The sequence below is a fragment of the Watersipora subatra genome, chromosome 1 (assembly GCF_963576615.1).
Source record: "Watersipora subatra chromosome 1, tzWatSuba1.1, whole genome shotgun sequence".
NCBI classification, from domain to species: domain Eukaryota; kingdom Metazoa; phylum Bryozoa; class Gymnolaemata; order Cheilostomatida; family Watersiporidae; genus Watersipora; species Watersipora subatra.
In genome coordinates, this window is record NC_088708.1 from 63,421,722 (window position 1) to 63,426,608 (window position 4,887).

At 33.9% G+C, this 4,887-nt stretch overlaps 1 long non-coding RNA gene across 1 annotated transcript; it reads left to right on the forward strand.

The window, feature by feature from the left end:
* The first annotated feature begins 608 nt into the window (after nt 1–608).
* On the forward strand, nt 609–4,580 carry LOC137400460 (uncharacterized). The gene is made up of 3 exons (XR_010979263.1): nt 609–644; nt 2,381–2,437; nt 4,473–4,580. It is a non-coding gene; the product is annotated as an uncharacterized lncRNA (long non-coding RNA).
* Nucleotides 4,581–4,887: the final 307 nt, after the last annotated feature.

The following is a 4,887-nucleotide window of genomic DNA, read 5'->3' on the forward strand; positions in this document are numbered from 1 at the left end:
CGCTAGTGCGTTGATATGGCAACATAAACGACGACAATTGATAGCCTAACGAGTAACAAGGCTATAATAAAAAGGAAGACACATATAATAAAATATTTATAGACTTAAAATATATACAAACATATAATTACATATAATACAGACTGTCAGAGCTCCCGCAGCCGATCCTGCCATCAACAAAATCTAATCGTCATCGGAAGATTCCATTCGGCAATCAGTAGTTGCTTCTAGCAGTAGTAGTAGGAGCAGTAGTAATAGTGTAGTACTAGTATATAATTTTCCACATCAAGCGCGTTGATTTTTATGTGTACTCGTCTTTGCGTGGTCGGGTGAAGGTCAGAACGGCGAAGCGCTGTGATTGGCTATTAGTACCGAAAAAAATAGTTCGATCATTGCAATGTAAAGGGTGGTCGGTGTCGGCACCCATACGTGAAATGTCTGAGGTACCGGTCTGAGTCAGGGTATTGGCACTTAATCGGAGTCGGTCCTGGCCAGTGTAAACGCATCATAACTTGTGATGGACTGTTTAACTGGTCTTGGTCAACATGAATGCATGCTCACCATCAAATGTCTTTTTTTCCTGTAGATTCTGCAATCGTGTTTCGTATATGATGCTATGAAGCCTGACTTGCTTTTGGTTGCAGGTATGTACTGACAAGATAAAACAGTGTGACTCATTTTTCAATTTTATTTTCAGGGTTTAATTATATGGTCTATAATTTTGATAACAACTGTGACTTAGTCTTTAGCTGAACGCCCTCTTTTCTTGTTTTTTTGTTACTGTTACTCATGCCAACAAGAAATTTAAAAATCATATTGTTTTAACTAATTATAATAGGAAGGGGTGGAGTACTATTTAAGATAGCTTTTTCTGTAGACCCACATAACAAAAATCATAATTAGCTATTGATTAAGCTCTAGTCATGACATTAAAATTAACATTTTTTTGGTTTAGTGTCATGCTTATCCTCTGAAAATTGATTTCAATGTTTTCCGATGTTTCTAACTTGAAAGTTTTGAACTCTTGAGATTACACCATATTGACCCTCCTATAAAGCTAAACCCTGTATATAACAATTATGATTTCATCTAGTTTTGAATAGCCTAGCCGACTAACCTTACCCACACTGTGTAGTACTGTTCTCATGGTATTGTGGTTGACTTTTGTTAGTACAAAGTAGTATTATACTCACTGGAAATTCGAGAATTATCTTCTCTCAAATCTTGATATTTAAAAGTTTGAGTATTTTTATCTTGTTGGCTAGAATTTAGACTGATGCGTGTGAGATTTGGCGCATGAATTATTTGAACAAAATGGATTAATGCTGGGTTTACTGGGACTGAAAGATGTGTGATATTCAACAACCATGCTTGCTATGAACTACAGCAACTATGGAAATAATTATAATTGCATTTCAATATCATGATGACTAAGCTGGTGTCTTGTAATAAATTAGGTTGTACACATAAAACACCATAGATATAGCATGTTTCAGTCAGTTCTACTAGTTCAATTAAATATGACATGAAGCCAAGTAGTGTTTTTATAATTTTAGTCTCCATTCTTCTGATTTGAGATTCTGACGCTTGTTGCCAATGTTTTTGTAGTTCTACCTGCGAAATGATAAAAAGTTATTTTTACCTGTAAAATTACAATTTAAGTATATGTATTGAATAATACTTAAATTGTTCTATATACTCGAAGAAGAGATAGAGATAAGGTTTGAGTGATCAAAAAAGATACGTGTATGCAGGGACAAAAACACTCCAGATAACCTAATCGCAAACCAAGAAAACCTCTGTAGTCATAAAAGTCGAAGAAACTGTAGAAATTTCAAGCGATTGGCAGTAGTCGAGAGTTGCTATAATTCATAATGCTTTGGTAGATATGAATTACTAAATAATTTTTCAGCAAGCTTAGCTTTTGAACCATGATACAGATACATGCAAAATAATTAAGCTCTCTGTATACACATTAATATGCTAGTTAGCAACAAATTTGTGTGCAGCATTAGCAAAATCAATGACTAAATTTGCTTGATAGTTCTCCAATGTGCTGTAGGACACCTTTTGTATCTTGCAAGCTTTAGCTTTCAGAGCCAAACATTACCCAGTTCAAGAACTGAAGGTCATAATCTAGTAGCTAGCATTATTTAAACATCCATTTGTGTATAGCTGAGTGTATGGCATTATGTAATAGCGTGGCTGGTGATTGTTTAGTTCAGAGAAATGGCTAATCCCATCAGCCACTGTCAACACCTCGCTGGCACTTGTTTACATGCGTTACTCGTGTGTCTTTGTCTAACTTGTGATGTACTGACTAACTTATCTTGGTCAACATGAATGCATGCTCACCATCAATTGTCTTTTTTTTCTGTAGATTCTGCAATCGTGTTTCGTAATGATGCTATGATGCCTGACTTGCTTTTGGTTGCAGGTATGTACTGACAAGATAAAACAGTGTGACTCCTATTTCAATTTTATTTTCAGGGTTTAATTATATGGTCTATAATTTTGATAACAACTGTGTCTTAGTCTTTAGCTGAACGCCCTCTTTTCTTGTTATTTTGTTACTGTTACTCATGCCAACAAGAAATTTATAAATCATATTGTTTTAACTAATTATAATAGGAAAGGGTGTAGTACTATTTAAGATAGCTTTTTCTGTAGACCCACATAACAAAAATCATAATTAGCAATCAATATAGCTCTGGTCATGACATTAAAATGAAAATTTTTGTGGTTTAGTGTCATGCTTAGCCTCTGAACATTGATTTCAATGTTTTCCAATGTTTCCAACTTGAAAGTTTTGAACTCTTGAGATTACACCATACTGACCCTCTTATAAAGCTAAACCCTGTATATAACAATTATGATTTCATCTAGTTTTTAATAGCCTAGCCGACTAACCTTACCCACACTGTGTATTACTGTTCTCATGGTATTTTGGTTGACTTTTGTTAGTAAAAAGTAGTATTATACTCACTGGAAATTTGGGAATTATCTTCTCTCAAATTTTGATATTTAAAAGTTTGAGTATTTTTATCTTGTTGGCTAGAATTTTGACTGCTGAGTTTGAGATTTGGCACAAGAACTCTTTGAGCAGAATGTATAAGTGCTGGGTTTACTCCACTTGAAAGATGTGCAATATTCAGCAACTATGCTTGCTATGGACTAATGCAACTCGGGAAATAATTATAGTTGCATTTAAATATCACGCTGACTATGCTGGTGTCATGTATTAAGTTAGGTTTTACAAAAAAAAAAACACCGGAGATGTAGCATGTTTCAGTCAGTTCAACTTGTTCAATTAAAATGACATAGAATGGTGTAGTGTTTTTATAATTTTAGTCTCCAATCTTCTGATTTGAGATTATCACGCTTGTTGTCAATGTTTTTGTAGTTGTACCTGCAAAACAAAAGAAAATTATTTTTCATTTGTTTTTACAATTTAGGTATAAGGAACAATACTAAGCAAAACAGTAAATAATGCAGTATCTCATCAATGTTAGCCCTCTGAACCCTCACAGCTGGTATTACGGAATTGCGTAGGCTGTGGCAGAAACCTTAATGGCGGAATACAGGCTTCCATATGGTTCTGTTTACTAAATATGTTTTTAAGCAACAGCAAAAACTAATAAAATTAATTCTTTCGCAGGATGTTAGATTCTAAATTTCACTTCCATTTGTAACATTTTTCACTTATCTTTATCTACTTCTTTCATTATAATAACACATTTTATTAGAATGATATCGCGAAACAATCAATATGACTCATTCGTTGGTAGGTCATAAATGACTGTGATACAAATGTGGAATTTTATGATAATAAATATAAATTTCCAGTATATTTTGAGTCATGAAAGGATGATGAGTGTGCTATGGATGAATATTATCTGTAAATGTTTAATGAGTGTTTAAAATCGTGCGAACTTTTATAGTTTTAGCCCGAATAATGGTGACATACTGTTTTTTTCTGTTTGATGACATCTGCTGTAGGTTGTCCGACCTTTTGTACTGCTGTTTCACCAAATATTATTGCATTGTTAGCACGTTTAGCTATATTTGGTAAAAAATTAATAACTTCGGATTGCTGGACATATTGTCTAGGTTTACTGACACGCATTGATTAGATCGAGCAAGGATCAACGGGTTAAAACTCAGTTTCGTATCATGGATTTTTACAAGTTTGTATTTATATTTAACAACTATGATATTATCTTACATGTATTTACATAGCATTGTCTAATTTATTTGAAAATTAGAGCGTTAACTAGCAAATTTGGTTGCTGTCTAATGACACAGGCTTGGGTAATATTTCATACCAAGGGTTAGTACAAAGCCAATTGCATAGCTATTCATCCATAACATCTCGTGTATTGCTTTTCATTTGACCAGCACTTTATGTATTTCTATATCAAATTCATTGACATACACACTGGTGGTGACTCACGGTTCTTTCATCTATATAGGCCTGGGTGGTCATCAAGGTCCTCTTCCTTGCATTGTCTTCCGGAAGATTTTGGCGATGAGTAGATCATAAATGTCAGTTGAACGCTTCTTCCCTGTCATTAGACACGTACCCAACTTAATTTTGAACAGCTGGTAAGTCATCATTGACTACTTGGCTTGATGGGCTTTGTACTTAATGACCTCCCATATACTCTCAACACATTAGTCATAACTTATAATAAACTTTCATGGGTAGCAAAATCGTAAATGATACAGAATTTGAAGCGAACACGAGTCAATACACAAACCGGCTATAGGAAATCAATTGATTCTTCAGAAGATTGCGTCAGTCTACCCCAAACCTTCAAAATAAATATATTGATATATATATATATATATAACAATAACCAATAAATAGATTTAAGAATTCAAGCA